Source organism: Plecotus auritus, assembly GCF_963455305.1.
Source record: "Plecotus auritus genome assembly, chromosome: 1".
Lineage (NCBI taxonomy): Eukaryota > Metazoa > Chordata > Mammalia > Chiroptera > Vespertilionidae > Plecotus > Plecotus auritus.
In genome coordinates, this window is record NC_137770.1 from 150635910 (window position 1) to 150656530 (window position 20621).

General features: G+C 41.2%; 1 protein-coding gene across 1 annotated transcript in view; it reads left to right on the plus strand.

The window, feature by feature from the left end:
* FAM107B (family with sequence similarity 107 member B) overlaps positions 1-20621 on the plus strand; it is a gene marked incomplete at its 5' end in the record, with an annotated part of 282323 nt that overhangs the window by 23953 nt on the left and 237749 nt on the right. The window lies entirely within an intron of this gene.

Genomic DNA, 20621 nt, shown 5'->3' on the forward strand with positions numbered 1-20621 from the left:
CTATGGCCACAGAGAGCAGGAGGGAGGCTTGGGTTTCCCTGGCAATGGAGGAAGCCAAGCTTTCCACCTGCCCTTGCCGGCCTTGGCCTCCACTCAAGGCTACAAAGTTTCAATGATAGAAGATACATAAATCCCAACAGAAATGGCTGCTGCCACAGAGCAAGCAGAAGGCTTGGCTCCGTGCCAGGCTACAAAGTTTCAATTGTAGAAGATAATAAACCCCAGATACCAGGGCCTCTGCTTAGGTCGCCTGGGGGCATGGCTGGCCTGCAAACCACCACAGGCCCCTCGCTCAGGCCGCCCCACGCCCCAAGGGAACCCCCACCCTGATACAGGATACCCTTCAGGGCAAACCAGCTGGCCCCCACCCATGCACCAGGCCTCTATCCTATCTAATAAAAGAGTAATATGCAGATTGACCATCACTCCAACACACAAGATGGCTGCCCCCATGTGGTCAAAGATCCTGCCCCCATGTGGACACAAGATGGCCACCACAAGATGGCCAGCAGGGGAGGGCAGTTGAGAGAGACCAGGCCTGCAAGGGAGGGCAGTTGGGGGTGATCAGGCCAGCAGGGGAGGGTAGTTGGGAGGGACCAGGCCTGCAAGGGAGGGCAGTTGGGGGCGATCAAGTCTGCAGGGTAGGGCAGTTAGGGGTGACCAAGCCGGCATAAGAGGGAAGTTGGGGGCGACCAGGCCTGCAGGGAAAGGCAGTTGGGAGGGACCCAGGCCTGCAGGAGAGGGCAGTTAGGGGAAAACAGGCTGGCAGGGGAGCAGTTAAGCATCAATCAGGCTGGCATGGGATTGGTTAGGGGGTGATTAGGCTGGCAGACAGAAGCAGTTAGAGGCAATCAGGAAGGCAGGCAGGTGAGCAGTTGGGAGCCAGCAGTCCTGGATTGTGAGAGGGATGTCCGACTGCCCGTTTCGTCCTGATCCCACCAGGATCGGTCTTAAATGGGCAGTTGGACATCCCTTGAGGGGTCCCAGATTGGAGAGGGTGCAGGTTGGGCTGAGGGACACCCCTCCCTCGTGCACGAATTTTGTGCACCGGCCTCTAGTAGGAAATAAAAACCTTCCCCTCAAATAACTCACCTATATTAGAAGAGTCAGTTTTTGTAACTTACAACATCAAATCTCAAAAAGAGACCTCACATTATTTATAACTAATGTAATTAATGTACTGAAATTTGTAAATAATAAACTGACTTTAAAAACCTAAAATTTTTATTTTTTATATAAAACAATGGATAGTCATAAAAAATCAAATGTGACATCTGTACACTTGTAATTAGAATCAATTCAAAATTATATTTAAAAAAAGTCACTGATATGGTCAAATAATGTTCACCAAATGCACAAAGAATAAACAGTAGGGAAAAGATAGTCTCTTCAAGAAATGGTTTTGGAAAAACCATTAAACATATAACAGAATGAAATTGGACCATTATCTTATGCTGTACACAAAAATCAACTCAAAATGGATTAAAGAGCCCTGGCTGGTTTGGCTCAGTGGATAGAGGGTCAGACTGGGGACTGAAGGGTCCTGGGTTTAAATCCAGTCAAGAACACGTGTCAGGGTTTCAGGCTTGATCCGCAGTGCGGGGTGTGCAGGTGGCAGCCGATCAATGATTCTCTCTTGTCATTGATGTTTCTATCTCTCCATCTCCCTTCCTCTCTGAAATCAATAAAAATATATTAAAAATGGATTAAAGATCTGAAACCTTAAATCTCTTAGAAGAAAAAATAGGGAGAAAGTGTTGCTCAGTGGTGGAGCAGCAGCCCACGCACCGTAAGGTCTTGGGTTTGGTTCCTGCTCAAAGGCAGGTACCTGGGTTGGAGGTTCACTTTTGGCCCTTGGGTGGGGTGCATGCAGGAGGCAGCCTATCAGTGGGTCTCTCTTATTGATAGTTCTCTCTCTTTCTTTCTCTCTATCTCTTCCCCCCTCTTTCCCTTCCATTCTCTCTGAAAGTCAATGGGAAAAATATCTTCAGGTGAGGATTAACAACAACAACAACAGCAAAGATGAACAAGTGGAACTATGTACAACTAAAAAGATTCTGCAAAGCAAAGAAAACTATCAAAATTAAAAGGCAACCTACAGATTGAGGGAAAATATTTGTAAATCATGTATCTGATAAAGTCTAATATCTAAAATATGTAAGTTATCATACAACTCAATAGCATAAAAATAACTTAATTAAAATATGGACACAGAGCCTGTATAGACATTTCTCCAAAGAAGATACACAAATGGCCAATGGGTATATGAAAAGATGCTCAATTTTATTAATTACCAAGAAAATGCAAATGAAAACCACAATGAGATATCACACCTATTAAGCCAAACAATACCAAAAAGGCAAGGATGTAGAGAAAAGAGAACCCTTATACATTATTGGTGGGCATGCCATTATTAAAACAATATAGTGGTTGCTCAAAAAATTAAACGTAGATCTACCATCTGATCACAACCCCGCTTCTGGGTATACATCCAAAGCAAATACAATCTCTACCTTTAAGAAATATTTACACATGTCTGTCAATGGATTAGTGGATAAAGAAATGTGATACACACACACACACACACACACACACACACACACACACACACCCCATAATATTATTCAGCCTTAAGAAAGGGGTAAATCTTTCTTTGTCATTCATGACAACATGGATAAACCTGGAGGACATTGTACTAAATGAAATAAGTTAGAAACAGAATGACAAATACTGCATGATCTCACTTTTATGTGGAATGTAAAAACCTTGAACTCAGAGTAACAGAGTGATTGTTGCCAGGGGCTTGGAGTGGTGAGAAAAAGGGGGAGATGTTGGTCAAAGGGTATAAACTTTCAGTTATAAGACAAATAAATTTTGGATACCTAATATACAGTGTGCTGTCTACAGTTAATAACAACATATTATATACTTTAAATTGGCTAAGTGCAGGTCTCAAGTGTTCTTAACACACACAAAAAAAGAGGTAACTCTGTGGGAGGATGGATTTGTTAATTAGTGAATTGTGGTAATCATTTTAAAATGTACACATATATCAAAACACAAAGCATCATGTTGTACACTTGAAATATACATGTTTTATCTGTTAATTATTCCTCAATAAAGCTGGAAAAATATCACTCTCACGCATCTGCTTTCTGGTATAATAACTCAAGAGGGAAAGAAAGGAGATGAGAGCTGGGGAGGTGCTGGCCATCAGGAAGTGCTGGCCACGTTCCTGACTATGAGTGATGGGTGTCAGAAAATCACATATATAGAGGCCAAATAAAGGATGAAGTTCTATCTATGGAAGCTCTTGAATGGGAGCATCAGTGAGTATACCCTTAACCAGTAGTAATTCCTCTCTTATCGGGAATTGCTTTCCTTTTTGACTGAGCTGGGTGTTTTAGGAGAGATATACATGAAGTAGTGATGGAGAAAGGAGACCTTTTGAATAGGATGGTACTTAACGAGGTGATGGTTCTCCCAGAAGATTTCTGTTCCAGCCCCTTTCCAGGATTCCAGGAGGCCTTTCAGTGGCCTCCAACAATTAGAGGCACATAGGGGCTATATGTCTGTCCACCCACAACTTGTTTCCCAGTGATATGTTGTAATAAAGAAAGTGTCACATGAATTGTGCCACAGGTACAAATATATATATTTTTTTGGCAAGCAGACACAAAAAGAAGCATATTCCCTGATTCTGTATGCCAGAGAAGTCCCCCAACTTTTACATAGTAGTCCCTTGTATGAATAAAGTGATAAATAGGAATGTGACAATATTCTAACAGCAAAACCAGCAAGCCTCATAGTTACAGTGGGTGAAGGAGCCCTCTATTAAAGGTGGGTCAAGATCCAGGATGCTACTATAAAAGAGATGGACTTCTGAACTTGCCACATTCTTACACTTCATTTTGCAAAGGCAAAAATGCTGGTCAGTCATGTATCTGAATACCCCTCATTTCACAAGTGAAAAATGATTTCCAAAATCTCTTATGCTAATTAGTGAATCTTCTGGTCAGATTTAGCTAGCCTCATTTGAAACACTTGCTATAGCCACCTCTGAATGCAAACTTCCAATTAGAGTCCTTCATATATTAACCAACCACTTCTGAGCATTGGTTCCAAAACTTCCCTTGCTCTCAAGAAAGAACAAAGAAAAATATGCTTGAATTTGGCCTTCGAACATTGTTGGGTGAGGATGGGATGCTTGGCACCTCTGCGTGAGAGAACAAGCCTATAAATAAAGCTAGCAATCTAGAGATGACAGAACAGGAAGGCAAAAAAGCACGTGGGTGCTTCAGGATGCCATGGAGTCATTTTGAGCCATTTTTACTGTCCTTAGGGTATAGATACTCAAAGTGTTAACATTGAGTATTTAAAAGTAATTAAAAACTGTTTTCACAAGAATTATAATGACCCAACTATTCCTGGAAAACCTTCAGGTGGTATCATAGTCATTTCAAATTCAACATGTTTAGAAATGAACTCTCCCGCAAGCCTCTATATATCACTTAGCATACGTTTAGCTGCAAGAAACAGAAAACCTTATTTAAAGTTAGACCATATGGAAATGGATTATCTCACTTAAAAACAAGAGCTGAGGTAGGGTGGTTCTAGGATTGATGGATTCAATCACTGAGCATCTAGATCCTCCATCTCTCTGCTCAGTCATCTACAACATTGGCTGCATCCTGCAAGTGACTTCCTTTGTGGTTATGAAATAGCTTCCTCCCTTCCCCACTACCTCCACATTTTGGACAGCCCCTTTTCTGTCTCCTTCTCTGTCACCGTTTTCTGGCACTATGGCCAACACCTAGTTCGAGGTTGATGCCCCCTCCTGGGCTCCCCTGGCACTTGGTGTTTACCTCAATTAAAGCATTTATTAAACTGCATCTTTTTATTTATGTGTTTGACTTTTCCACTCAACTGTGAAGACCTTGCGGGCAGGGGCTGTACATATTTTTCCTTTTATCTATTATTAGAGGCCCAGTGCATGAAATTCTTTCATGGGTATGGTCCCTAATGCTGCCGCCGCCAGCGGGTAGGGTGGGAGGTGGGAGGGAGCCGATGCCCGCCATGTTCCGCACCGCCCCCTGGTGGTCAGCGCACTTCTAACTCCCAGTCAGTCAAACTCCTGCCCGTGAGGATAATTTGCATATTAGCCTTTTATTATATAGGATGGGTAGTGACTATAATGCCTGGCACTAAATAAATGTTTATTAAATAAATTAAAGGATGAATCAATAATATCAAAATCAGGAAAGAGGTTTATGAGCCTTCATATATTCTTTTCACGTAATCTTTGTTTAGTATTGCCAATGTCTTTGTGTTCTACTCATTATTTTAAAATGGATGGAAATAATTTAAGACCACTCCAGGGGATAGGAACCAAGATAATTTTTCCCCTTGAAGAATGAACTGTATATTACTCAGGTTTGAGACAAAAGAGCCAGAAACATTTATTTGGAAGTGAACTCAGACAGAGGAAGCAGTCACTTTCCTTTCTACTATCCTTCTAGTTCATTTTCTGAACCCTCAGTGGATTTCCCACATGGCAAAGAACTAACCTCTTTAATGCTTTCATTTCCCTATTTGCAAAATGAGGATAATGAAAGTTCTTACGATTCTAGTACTGTTTTGGGAAAAAATAACTATTTGGAACTTTAAGCATTATAGGAGAAAATATAGAATATTAATAATACAAATAATACTATTAAAATGGGAGCAGAAGAAAACAAAGGTATGCATTTATCTTATTACTTTACTAGCATGTGGAAAGTACATGGATAATATTGTTCACATTAATAAGACACCAAGCCACATTAAAGACACTGCCAAGAATGTTTTATTTTTCCCCCCACAATTCTGGCTTTACAATACTTTGCTTGAAAAATATTTTTTTTTTTACTGATTTTCAGAGACCTCAATATCTAAAAGACATTGTTAGTTAATCTGATTTAAGTTTGAAGCATATTATTTTGCACTTAATGGCTTACTTTCTAAATTCAAGATAAAAGTCATATTATTGTTGTTGGAGGGTGTTAAAGAAGTAATTTGATTTAATGAGGAACAAATAATTTCAAATAAAATGTTCAGTAGGTTATTTCTTCTGTGCTTTCAGTAATTAGTGTGAAGTCTAACTTTGAAACGTTAAAGTCTACATTCACTCCTCAGTTCATCAAACTTCAATGGGCCCAGCATGTGCTGTGTCAGGAAGTGGGTATGCCACGAAGAACAAAGCACTAGTTTACCTTTGAGTTTCTTGCCCTTAACAGAGGAGTCAGGCAAAAAAAAAAAAAAAAAAAAAAAAAAAAAAAAAAAAAAGAAATAACAAATGCTAAAATGGCATCAACACATCTCATTTCTATGGCTTAGTATTAAAAACATTTATATAATTATATACATTTTAATTATGCATTTTAATTATGATGTGTCTTTTTTCTTTCCCACCCAAAGAAATTTCCTTAAACCCTAATCTGATCATATATCAGTTTTTTATAATCATAATCTCAATTTTCCCCCATTTTGCTGTCTCCTAACTCCCTACTTCTATGCTTTCCTTTATCATTCTTTACTCCTTTTCTCCTGACTCATATTTATGCTTCAGCATTTCTGCTGTCACAGAGATTTTCTTTTTTTTTAAAAAAAATATTTTATTGATTTTTTACAGAGAGGAAGGGAGAGGGAGAGAGAGTTAGAAACATCGATGAGAGAGAAACATCAATCAGCTGCCTCCTGCACACCGCCCACCGGGGAGGGGATGTGCCCGCAACCAAGGTACATGCCCTTGACCGGAATTGAACCTGGGACCCTTGAGTCCGTAGGCCAACTCTCTATCCATTTAGCCAAACCGGTTAGGGATGTCACAGAGATTTTCTATTTCCAAGGTCATCCATCCATCCATCCATTCATTCACCTTTCAACTGTTGTGCCAGGGACTCAGTTAGTTTTGGAAAAAACGAAATAAATGAGACTGATTTCCTTCTCTTGAGGAGCTTGCTGTCTGGCCAACAGAAGCAGAAATATCCATAAGAGCACAGGTGTATGATAGAAGTGTGGAGTACTAGGAAGGTAAGTAGTGGATCATCGCTGCACAAGAGCAGGGTCTCAAAGCTGAGAAGATGTTCACCTAGTGAGCAAGGCAGAGAAAGGCATTTTTGGCAGCAAATGACTGAAAACCTAACTCTAATTGGTTTAAATAAGGAAGGACATGTCTTATTTCACATAACTAGAAGCCCAGAGGTTGGTAGCCTTCAGAGTTGTTGAAAGAAGCAAAGAGACTGAATCATGAAAAGATATGAGAGCATATTGTTTTTCCTTTATCTAGAAGACTTTGCCTGCTTTAAGAAATCCTCAACGGTAAAATCTTTTGCCTGCTGGAGATTTCCCCCACCATAGTTTCTCTGCATGACATAGCAGTTTTGAAGTTTTATTCACACATAACCATCTACCTGCAGAAGTCATATGTAGTGGTTTCCTTCTTTAAAAAAAAAACAACTTTATTGTTGAGAGTAGTACAGATGTTTCCTTTTATTGCCCCCATTATCCCCTCCATCCAGTTCCCACACCACCCCAGGTCTTCACCACCCTATTGTCTGTATCCAGAGGTAATGCATATCTATATATATATGAAAAAACAGTCGCTATGACCCCACTGTGGCCAGCGAACTGGCCTGATCAGGGGGTGGGGCCAGCTGGCCAACCTCGAGGCCCCTCCCCCTGCCTGTCTGTCCCTGATTGGACTCTCCCACCCTGATCAAGAGCGGCCTATGGCCAAACACCCCTTCCCTTCCCCGGGGCCAGCCCTGTTCCCAATCAGCCCACCCCACCACGACAGGCCTGAAGCCCCTCCCCACCAGCCAGCCTGCCCCTGATTGCATCCCCCCAACCCCAATCGGGGTCAAGGCCCGCCAGCCAATAGCCCGTGGCCCCTTCCCCCAGCGAGCCCGGGCCTGATCGAGCCCTGATCTGGGTGGGCTAGCCAGCCAACCTCCCACCATCTCCTCCTCCCAACAGGCCCAGCCCCAATCTGCCCCATTTGGGGCGGGGCTAGCTGGACCCCACCTGTGCACGAATTCATGCAGTGGGCCTCTAGTATACATATAAGATCTTTGGTTAATCTCTTCTTGTGCCTCCCCCTCACTCCTTCCTTCTGAGATTCCTCAGTCTGTTCCATGTTTCTATGCCTCTGATTTTACTTTATTCCTCAGTTTATTTTGTCCATTACATTTCTTGTTCATTTATTTTGATTTTTAGATTCAATTGTTGATAGATATGTATTTTATTGTTCATATTTTTTATCTTTTTCTTCTTCTTCCTTTCCTAAGAATACTCTTCAACATTTTATGTAATACTGGTTTGGTGGTGATGAACTCATTTAGCTTTTTCTTATCTGTGAAGCTCTTTATCTGACCTTCAATTCTAAATGAGACCTTTGCTGGGTAGCGTAATCTTGATTCTAGGTCCTTGCTATTCATTGCTTTGAATATTTCTTGCCACTCCTTTCTGGCCTTCATAGTTTGTTTTTCTTTCTTTCTTTTTTTCCTTTTTAAATATGGAATGCTTCATGAATTTGCATGTCATCCTTGCACAGGGGCCATGCTAATCTTCTCTGTATCATTCCAATTTTTACTATATCTGCTGCCGAAGCAAGCACTGGCCTGCATAGTTTCTGTTGAGAAATCAGCTAACAGTCATATGGGTAATCCCTTGTAGGTAACTAATTGCTTTTCTCTTGCCGCTTTTAAGATTCTGTCTTTGTCTTTAGCCCTTGGCATTTTAATTATGGTGTATCCAGTGTTAGTCTCTTTGGGTTCATCTTGTTTGGGACTCTCTGTGCTTCCTATTCTTGTAAGTCTATTTTTTTCACTAGGGAGGGGAAGTTTTCTGTCAGTATTTCTTCAAATTGGCTTTCAATATCTTGCTCTCTCTCTTTTTCTGGCACCCCCATAATGCAAATGTTGGTATGCTTGAAGTTGTCCCAGAAGGTCCTTACACTATTTTCATATTTTTGGATTCTTTTTTCTTTTTGTTTTTCTGACTTTGTCTTTTTTGCTTCCTCATATTTCAAATTTTTGACTTGATTCCCATAATCCTTTACTCTACTGTTGAATCCCTGTAAAGTATTCTTTATTTCAGTCAGTGTATGCTTAATTTATGACTGACCCTTTTCCATATGTTTGGCATTCTCACTAAGTCCCTTGAAGTTCTCATTAAGATCCTTGAGTAACCTTATAACCATTGTTTTGAACTCTGTATCAAGTAGTTTGCTTGCTTCAATTTCTTTCATTTGTGACATGCTTCATTGTCTCCACATTTTGGCTGCTTCCCTGTATTTGTTTCTATATACTAGGTAAAGCTGTTATGTCTCCTGGAATTGGTAGAGTGGCCTTGTATAGCAGGTGTCCTGTAGGGCCCAGTGGCTCAGCCTCCCCAGTCCCCTGTGCTGGGCAATCTAGGTGCACTCCTGTGTGGGCTGTGTGCACAGTCTTGTTGTAGTTGAGCCTTGATTGCTATTGGTGTCACTAGGAGGAATTGACCTCTAGACCATTGGCTGCAAGGAGCAGCTGCATCTACAATGGAAGAACTGTTGTGTAGGAGACACCCCTATGGAGTGTCTTGCTTTAGTGGGGCTTTGGTGCTCACTGAGTCTGTCCTTTGAGTGTGTCACTTGTAGATGTGTAGAGTTATAATCTGATATGGTCTGAAGCTGTCCATTGGGTACACTGGCTCTGGAACCTCCAAGGAGGTGCAAAGTCAGCCACTGCCTGGGGCCACCCAGCAGGAGCTACATAAAGAGATCTAAACGAAATATATCAGAGGTCTCCAGAGAAACAGAACCAACAGGTGTGTGTGTGTGTGTGTGTGTGTGTGTGTGTGTGTGTATTTCTATATTTCCATTTCTATTTATCTATGTCTATCTATCAAGAGATTTTTAAAGATTTATTTTTCATTGATTTCAGAGAGGATGGGAGAGGGGGAGAGAGAGATAGAAAAATCAGTTATGAGAGAAAATCATTGATCAGCTGCATCCTGCATGCCCTACACTGAGGACTGAGCCCACAACCCAGGCATGTGCCCTGAATGGGAATCAAATCGTGACCTCCTGGTTCATAGGTCAACGCTCAACCACTGAGTCATGCCAGCTGAGCCTATCGAGAGATTTTAAGGAATTGTTTCACAAAGTTGTGTGGATCTGCAAGTCTGAAATCCACAGAATAAGCCAGCAGATGGATACTCAGGCAGGACTTGCTGCAGTGTTCAGGTAGAATGCCTTTTTCTTTGGGAAATGTCAGTGTGTGCTCTTAAGGCCTTTAATTGATTGGCTGAGGCTTGCCCACTTTATCAAGGGTAATCTTTACTGAAAGTCATCCGATTGTAGGTGTTAACCACATCTACAAATTACCTTCACAGCAGCACCTAGATTAGCTTTCGATTAGATGCCTGGGTATCATAGCCTCGCCAAGTTGACACATAAGACTATCTCCGAGTTTGATAAAGAGAAAAGCATCATGGATTTTGGAATAAGAAGATCTGGGTTTTTTTAGTCCCAATTCTTGCTAAATGGATCTTGAACACATTTCACAAACTTTTAGAACCTGATTGTACTCTTCTAGAAATGTGGGGATGGAGCATAGATTAGAAGTTTCCAAGGCAATGATGTATCATTCCGCTCTAAAATTCTCACAACCTTCCAAAGACACTCAATGTCCTGAATGTCTTCCCCTTCATATTACAATTACAGATGCTCCTTGGTTATGAATTTTGTGGTTATTATTAGAAGGGGTTTGCAGTGAGTGAAAAGGTGTTTTCTGGGGAACAATGGATTCTCTAAAAAACAAAAGGAATTGATGGAGTGATTCTTGGAGAGAGAAGTTATAATGGAATTGATTGGAAGGATTTACATTGAGGAAGATGCTAGAGCATTGTAACTATAGAGCCTTTGCTTTGGGGATCTCTGAGTTCCTTTTATTCCATTACTGGTAGGTGTACTCTCCGCAAATTAACTCTGGGCTATTACCTAGGGCAGTGGTCGGCAAACCGCGGCTCATGAGCCACATGCGGCTCTTTGGCCCCTTGATTGTTCAAACGCCACTTCTTCAAAATAGACTCGCCAAGGCGGAAAACCGACTTCTGCGCATGGGCCACGAAGTTTCAATCACACTGTACGTGTGCGCCCGCATGTGGTATTTTGTGGAAGAGCCACACTCAAGGGGCCAAAGAACCGCATGTGGCTCGTGAGCCGCGGTTTGCCAATCACTGACCTAGGGTGATTTGTTCTTGCTCAAAAGAGATTTCTCTAGGAACACTGAATCATTTTGAGCTTAATTTAGACCATGGTCAGTGTTAAGTACTCCTTAAAAGTGTTAAGTCACCAAACTCCTATATTTGCTGACTTGGTTCAAATAATCAGTCTCCAAGTTTCTATACCTTCAAAATCTATTTTCCTCTGACAGTGAAAGTGTTGGCAGATAAATTAAACTGTTATAAAACAACTCTTAACTCAGACCCTGGCCCTGGCCCTGACCAGCAGAGGTGACCTCAGCCCTGTTTACTCACTACCTCTTGTCCTTAGGAATCTAATCCAAGCTTTAGTGTTAAGTATTTTTCATTATCTCCAGATCTGTATTTCATCATTGACTGAATAACTTCAAAAGGAAAGAAGTTTATAATTTTCAGTTTATAATAGCTTTCTACAAGAGAAATTAAATGATATGGTTGCAGACACATAGATGTGCTGTACCTGGCAAGGTATGCTGCATCTTAGCTGAAGAAACCACAACTCAAACAAGTGAGGAAAATACAGCTTTCATTACTGAAAAGTCCAGAGTCAGGACAGGGTTTGCAGTGTTTGATACAGGGGCACGAAGAGGGCACCAAAGACCAGCTCTTTCCCTGTTGCTTCTCTGCCTTTCACAGTGTCACTTTCTTTTTCTTAAAGGCTGGCTCCCTTCATATAGTCACAACATGGCTGTCAGTACTCCTTAGGGCTTTCACATCCTTGTTCAGTGGAGGAAAAAGTTCGGCAGGAAGAGAGAATATTTCTTTTGTAACCATAAAACGAACCTTAGAGTTTCTCTTATTGTCCTGATTTCCAAGGAGATGGAACTATAGTGCTTGGTTAGACAAGGCAGATCCTACTCTGGAGCTGAGCTCGAAGCTATCCTACTCACAGTGCTTTGATGGTTTTTGGGGAGGGGGCTTCACAAGAGGCTTAATGACACATACATATATATTTCAGAAATTACTTGGGTTTAATAAATTTTTTTGTAATTAATATTTGACAAAGGAGGCAAGAGCATATAAATGGAGTCAAGACAGTCTCTTCAATAAATGGTCTTGGGAAAACTGGACAGATACTTGCAAAAAAATGAAACTAGACCACCAACTTACACCATACACAAAAATAAACTCAAAAAGGATAAAGGACTTAAACATAAGATGGGAAACCATAAAAATCTTAGAAGCCATAGGCAGCAAAATAGCAGTCATATGTCATAGCAATACCTTTAATGATACAGCTCCTAAGGCAATGGAAACTAAGGAGAAAATAAACCAATGGGACTACATCAAAATAAAAAGCTTCTGCACAGCAAAAGAAACCATCAACAAAACAACAAGAAAGCCCACTGCATGGGAGAACACATTTGCCAATGTTATCTCTGATAAGGGTTTAATCTCCAACATTTACAGGGAACTCATACAACTTAACAAAAGGAAGATAAACAACCCAATCAAAAAATGGGCAAAGGATCTAAATAGACACTTTTTGAAAGGGGCCATTCAGAAAGCCAAGAGACATATGAAAACATGCTCAAAGTCACTAATCATCCGAGAGATGCAAATCAAAACAACAATGAGGTACCATCTCACACCTGTCAGAATGGCTATGATCAATAAATCAACAAACGACAAGTGCTGGAGAGGATGCGGAGAAAAAGGAACCCTCGTGCACTGCTGGTGGGAATGCAGACTGGTGCAGTCACTATGGAAAACAGTATGGTGTTTCCTCAAAAATTTGTAATACCACTTCTAGGAATATATCCCAAGGAAACAGAAACACCAATCAGAAAGGATATATGCACCCCTATGTGCATAGCAGAACAATTTACAATAGCTAAGATTTGGAAACAGCTTAAATGCCCATCAGCAGATGAATGGGTTAGAAAACTGTGGTACATCTACACAATGGAATACTATGCTGCTATAAAAAAGAAGGAATTCTTACCATTTGCAACAGCATGGATGGAACTGGAGACCATTATGCTAAGTGAAATAAGCCAGTGAGTGAAAGAAAAATACTGCATGATCTCATTCATTTATGGATAATAAAGAACATTATAAACTGATGAACAAAAATAAATACAGAGGCAGAGAAGCATCGAACAGACTGTCAAATTACAGAGGGGAAGGCTGTGGAGGGTTGGGGGGTTGGGGAGAGGTATGAGATCTACAGAAGAACTTGTATGCATGCATATAAGCATAACCAATGGATGCAAGACACTGGGAGGGGGGTGAGAGCATATGCTGGGGGGTAGGGGAGGCTGGGGGAAAGTCGATTGGGGAAAAAAAAGGAGATATATGTACTACTATTTGTAATACATTAAACAATAAAAAAATTTTTTTTGACGTGAAAAATTGGTAGTTGATTTCAAAGTAAATCTTTTTTAGCCATTACGGGGAAGGAGGATGTTGAAAATTTGGAAAACAACTCACAAAATACCCTCTTTGATTATCAAAAGTAAGCATACTTTTTCCCTTCTTTGAACAGCAGTAAAAATTCTCTTTTTCATTGGAGACTAGATGTAAAGTAAAAAGTTGAAATAAACAAAATGTCACTCATTTAAATATTCCATTTCTTTCCTCTCATTTTCCTTCTATTCATCCACATACAGCATATATAACATGGATACGAGGAAAACCAGAAAAGAACTCTAGTTTACCATTAAGTCAGTGTTAAATAATTACAATGACTCTCAGTAAATCTAGAAGTTCCTTCTATATACAGTGTATCTTGCCCAAGAATCAATGTCTGAGGAAGCCCTTTGTGAGATTAAGGTGTGGAGACCAGAAAGAGAACTTGTTTTTTAGTCTGATCTCCATGTCTTCAATATAATGGTGCTTTCTACTCCCACTTTGAACTTCTAGTTCCTGTTGCCACTCTGGTTAGGAGTGAATAGTAGAGCTTGGTTTGTCAGGAAAAGGGTGGTCATAAAAGCTAGTGTATGTATGTTGGTGTGTGTGTGTGTGCGCACACGCGTGTATGTGCATACAGAGACATCTGTTACTACTTTTTTTATTATACTCTTTCAATAATCTCATAATAGCTTTTGAACTGAAAACTTTGTGCCTAGGGAGCATTTATTAAAATTATACTTAGGCTGATAAAAATTGCCCATGTTTACATTTTCTTTTATACAATATTATATTTGAATGGCTAAAATTACAGGAGCCTTATCCACCTCATCTTACAATCAACAGATACTGACACACATGAGGTCCTCACACACATGAGAGGATTATACACCATGGTAGAAATTTCATATTCCATACTGGAATTTGAATTGGCTGTTTATATTTTATACCAAACTCTTCTTATTAACAACCAAGGTTTACTAGAAGCTATATGCCTTTGCATCTAGACTTGGCCCTGAAGAGGTAGGAAAATTCTAGTCTGAACTTTTTGCAAGTGGAATGGGAAAAGCAAACTTTTGAGTGTAAAGCAGGATCCTTTCCAGGCATTCTGTCCATTCCCTGGGCTCTGTGCCAGGGTGGTTCAGAAAGCCACCTTTGATGAGATGAGTGAGGAGCAAAAAGGAAGAAACTCTGACATCATAAAGACTTGATAGGTGATAGGTTGAGTTTCTTTTTCCAGGCATCGCTTTCCAGACTGCAGCAAAAACAGGAAGGAAGGATGCCCTCTCAGACCAGAGTGAATGGGTCAATGTCTGCAGGAGTCAGCGGCAACAGCAGACAGGATATTGGGAAACCTGCAGGCCAGGAATGACATCAGCTTGAAATGGAAAAATCCACCCTGGCCCAGTAAATATCAAAAGAGGGAGACTGGTCGGTATTTCAAAAAATATTTGGAATCCAGAGCAAGAGAGAAGCTGTGAATTCCATCTCTTTCCTGATTCCTTTCATTCTTTTCACAACCGCCTTGCCTTCACAACCACTAAGGAAAGCTTTCTGGTACTGTTCACAACCCTTCCCCTTCTTTGGAGGTGGAGGTGGGAGCTCAGAGCAGGTAGACTTCAGTCTGGGTATGTTACAACCTGACGCTTCTTTGCCTACTCATCCCTGCAGCTCTCACAGCCGGAGACCAGGGCAGAGGGACAACTTCAGGGGCATCTACAGACATCCCAAAGTACTTCCCACATTTTTCAAGAGTTAGCCTATCAGGTTACTCCACTCTGCCTGCCTCTGTTAGGAACTCTGCCCAATGCTTGGCTTCCCAGACTTGTTCAGCATTCCCTTTTCAGGGGAAGTTCCCCGTCCTTAACTGATAAGCTCGAAAAGAGTTACAGAGGAGAAGCTGTGTTCAGCCCCTTGAAGGACTAAGGCCGACATGTCAGAAATTATATAAAAACAGAATGGTTTCCCAAAATGTCCTCTAGTTTTAGTAGTAAATGAGTGACTTTAAAAACCCACACTTGTGAGTTTGCTTTGGAACCATCTCTTGTTTGGGAAGGCTGGAGGTGGGATCTTTGTGTTGGGATTCAACCTTTCCCAGGGGGTCATAATGAGGAAGGAAAGGAGCAGATGTATACATCCCATCTGCCCAGCTGGGGCCTACTGTGCTCCTCCTTCTCATTATCAGGCAGATGTCCAAAAGCCTATGGGGCCAAACCCTTAACAGATGTGCTGACTTAGAAATAATGCGCTGGGCAGACGTGCTCCTGATATTTGCAGGATTGGAGCAATGATTTAAAAAAAAAAAAAAAAAAAAAAAAAAGCTTGAGGCCCAGCTCCCTCTTTGTGCCATCCCTAATTCTTCTTTGTACTTTAGCACATGTCGTACACCTCAGCCTGCAGGTCCCAATGCTGCCCATTCCACGCCAAAGAGTCACCCTTTGAACCTTCTTTCTGACTATGGGTGCACACACCTGCCATGTAGTCCCTCCAGGAATGCAGACCTGAGGAAGAAGGCTCCACTTGGCATGGATAGGTCAGGGAATTTTTGGGTCCCAAGTACCTGGAGCATGGTCTGGAAGGGAGATGGGTGCAGTCTGGAAAGTGATGCCTGGAAAAAAGAAGTGGGCCTGTCTCCTGGCCCAGAACTCATAGAGTGAGAATCTTGAGAGCAAAGTGCTGAAGGTAGAGGCTCTGACTGCCTGGATCTAAGGACCAGCTTCTGGGTCTTGTAGGTTCATGAGATCTCTGGCACACTATCAGCAAAAGGCATGTACTATGTCTGCACTTTTCATAGACCTGAATGTTCTCATCTTTGATAGATTTACAGTGCTTTAAAAATGCTTTCCCAGCCCTAACCTGTTTGGCTCAGAGGATAGAGCATTGGCGTGTGGACTAAAGGGTCCCAGGTTCGATTCCGGTCAAGTTGGTTGTAGGTACATCCCCAGTGTGGGGTGTGCAGGAGGCAGCTGATTGATGTTTCTCTCTCATCAATGTTTATAACTCTCTCTCCCTCTCCCTTCCGCTCTGTAAAAAATAAATAAAATATGTTAAAAAAATAAAAATAAAAATGCTTTCCCAGCAAATGTCATTTTTATATCTTTCTATTATGATACTTATGCTCCCTTGGTTTCCACAGATGTCCTATGTCCCAAGACGTGGCTCAGACCATGGTCAGTAGTTGTCTGGGAAGATGAATTTAGAAATCATTCATGAAGGAGTGCAATTGGCTTCCATAAGAAAGGCCTTGGAGATGCTGCCAATAGGTTTTTATTCAGGCCGTGCCTCCAAATTGTTCTCCTGCCTCCAGGTGGTTTTCTCCTAGGTGTTTTCCCTATGAGCTGGTCACTCCCATCTTTCTGAGTTTCCAATTGCCCCAGCTCCTCAGGACTATCACTAAGGTGCCTCAGCCATGACTGGCTTCCATGGTGGGATTAGACCTATTTTTTCTTCCTTCTTCTTTATCTTAGGTTTCATTCCCTCTAGGTTTACTAGCTGTGGTTGTGTTCATGGCTGCTAATGATCTCTCCATAACACATTTGCATTGTCATAAAGTGGTTTTGGAACTATGCCGTATCTCAAAGACATGACTGCTGATGATTTTAGTCATTACAGCAAAATAGTAGAAAGAATATTATTGGGGGCGGGGGAGTTGCTGGTGCCTCTGCTCCCTGAGATTTAAGAGGCCAGTGGTGAGAAGTTATGCAAATAGATTAATCCTGGCATATAGCAGCTACTATCCTTCTGACTCACTTCATGTCTCTGAAGACCTCACTGTGACTGGCATGTGGACTTTGGCCATGCCTCAGTTCTAAAAAGGCTAGTACATTATTCATTTGGCTAGAGAGTAAGGGTGCTGGCACCAGGGGAAATTATTATATGAAATATGTACATTTTACTTAGATTAACTCACAGTCTAGCTTTGCTTTACAAAGTAGATTTTCACCAGGAAGGAGAAATGGGGCACTAATATCTCAGAAGCCAGGTTGATTGAGATGGGAAGTGGGGTAACAGGGGAATGCAAAAAAAAAAAAAAAAAAAAAAGAAAACAACACAAACAAACACAAGAATCTTATTGAGGGGCGCTGAGCAAACAATGCATTAGATCCTGGGGAAAGCAGGGAAAGGCTTTCCCGTCACCAGCTACCCCTCTGACTGTCACTCCTGTTCCAAGTCATTAGACAAACTGGCTTCCAGAGGATGATCTGGACTTTTGCTTCTTTCGAATGGCAATATTCCCTGGCTTACAGACACAGTCATTCCATCTCAACGATTCGTCTTCCCAGAAAGGCTGGCTGGAACCAAACTCCAGTTCTCTTGCAGCCCTTTAAAAGGTCTCACCTGGTGCTGAACTCTGAGCATACCACAGAACACGTGGCATTGGGATTTTTCCCTTTTTTAAAGGAAAGTTACTCTAGATCCCAAAGGTATAATCATGTCTATTTTTACACCTTGCTTTGAGGAAGGAGAGGGTAAAATCCAGGCCAGCTGGCACTTGAACAAGTAGGTCATATGGTCCCATTGGGACTGCTGAGGCTTTGGTGCCCCTGGAATTTTACCTGGTTTTCTTTGTGCTGCATCTTGGTTAATTGCTTTACCTTTGAAATTTCTAGGTACCAATCAGAGTTTGTAGTTGCAAGCAGCAGAAATTAATTCTGGTTGATTGAAATAAAATTAATCAAAGGATAGCTGTGTAGTTTATAGAGTCACCAGGAGGCTGAAAGATTAGGCTCTGGGCTTCACAGTCTGGAACAACACCCTATACTGTATGGCAGACTGTTCCTGTGAAGACAGTTCTATGGTCTTGGCTAGAATAGATGCTGTACTTGCTCCTCTGATTCTACCAGCTCTGGACACTGGATGCTGCTAGTAGCATCAGTGCTGTTGCTGGCCCAGAATGCACATTTGCTTAATGGCCACTGTTTCCAGTCCCAACTATCTTGAGCTGCTAGCTTCCTATTGAAAGTCTTGAGGGAGGAAGTCAAAGTAGAGCCTTTGCTATAGCTACAGGAAAAACTGAGATAGAACTATTGATATCTTCAGCATCAAAAGTGGGAGGAAGGATCTGTTTCCCACTGAGATTTAAAGGAATTCTTTAGACCTGGGAAGAAGGTTCAGATACTGAGCGGTCAAAAAGAATGATAGATGTCCATTATCCTTTGTTAGATCTAACCTTGACCCTCATTCCCAACTTGAGGACATTCATTCATTCAACATATATTTATTGAGCACTTACTAAGAGCCAGGCACTTGTTTACTTTTGAGAGGAATATAGAAATGAAAGAGAATGACCATTTCTCAAGTAACCCCTAATTTAGTTGGGAATATAGAAAAACAGAATAAGAATGATATAGCAAGTGCTTCGACAGAAATAAACAGTGGGCTCCTAATCAGAGGAGGTGACACATAAATTAAACATTGAAGAATAAGTGGGAATTGCCCAGGCAAAGGTGGGTGATTGTATTTTAGGAAGAACTTCACTGTGGTTGTATATGATTGCAAGGAAGAATCTGATGGGGGATGGGGTTGAGCAACAGGCAGACAGAACATAAAAATTTTGTATGCCTTATTGAGAATTTTGGATTTTATACTAAAGGTCATGGGGAACAACTGTGGAATTTTAAGGAAAATAATTTTTTTATTGTTTAAAGTATTACAAATAGTAGTACATATATCTCTTCCCCCCCAGCCCATTGACCTTCCCCTCGCCACCCCTACCCCCCAACACATGTCCTCACCCCACCCACCCAGTGTCTTGTGTCCATTGGTTATGCTTATATGCATGCATACAAGTCCTTCAGTTGATCTCTTACTCCCCGCGCCCCCACCCCAGTCTTCCTGCTGTAATTTGACAGTCTGTTTGATGCTTCTCTGCCTCTGTATCTATCTTTTTGTTCATCAGGTTATAATGTTTTTTTACTATCCATAAATGAGTGAGATCATGTGGTATTTTTCTTTCACTGGATGGCTAATTTCACTTAGCATAATGCTCTCTAGTTCTATCCATGCGTCTGCAAATGGTAAGAATTCCTTCTTTTTTATAGCAGCGTAGTATTCCATTGTGTAGATGTACCATAGGTTTCTAATCCACTCATCTGCTGATGAGCATTTAGGCTGTTTCCAAATCTTAGCTATTGTAAATTGTGCTGCTATGAACATAGGGGTGCATATATCCTTTCTGATTGGTGTTTCTGTTTTCTTGGGATATATTCCTAGAAGTGGTATTACTGGGTCAAATGGCAGTTCAATTTTTAAAATTTTGAGGAAACACCATACTGTTTTCCACAGTGGCTGCACCAGTCTGCATTCCCACCAGCAGTGCACGAGGGTTCCTTTTTCTCCGCATCCTCTCCAGCACTTGTCTTTGTTGATTTGTTGATGATAGCCATTCTGACAGGTGTGAGATGGTACCTCATTGTTGTTTTGATTTGCATATCTCGGATGATTAATGACTGAGTATGTTTTCATATTTCTCTTGGCTTTCTGAATGTCCTCTTTTGAAAAGTGTCTATTTAGATCCTTTGCCCATTTTTTTTTTTTGCACTGTTTATCTTTTTTTTGTTAAGTTGTATGAGTTCCCTGTAAATGTTGGAGATTAAACCCTTATCGGAGATAACATTGGCAAATGTGTTCTCCCATGCAGTGGGCTTTCTTGTTTTGTTGATGAAGAAGCTTTTTATTTTGATGTAGTCCCATTTGTTTATTTTCTCCTTAGTCTCTCTTGCCCTAGGATCTGTGTCTGTAAAGATATTGCTACAACATATGTCTGCAATTTTGCTGCCTATGGAGTCTTGGAGGATTTTTATGGTTTCCTGTCTTACATTCAAGTCCTTTATCCATTTTGAGTTTGTTTTTGTGTATGGTGTAAGTTGGTGATCTACTTTCATTTTTTTTGCATTTGACCAAATTTCCCAGCACCATCTATTAAAGAGACTGTTTTGACTCCATTGTATGCTCTTGCCTCCTTTGTCAAATATTAATTGACTATA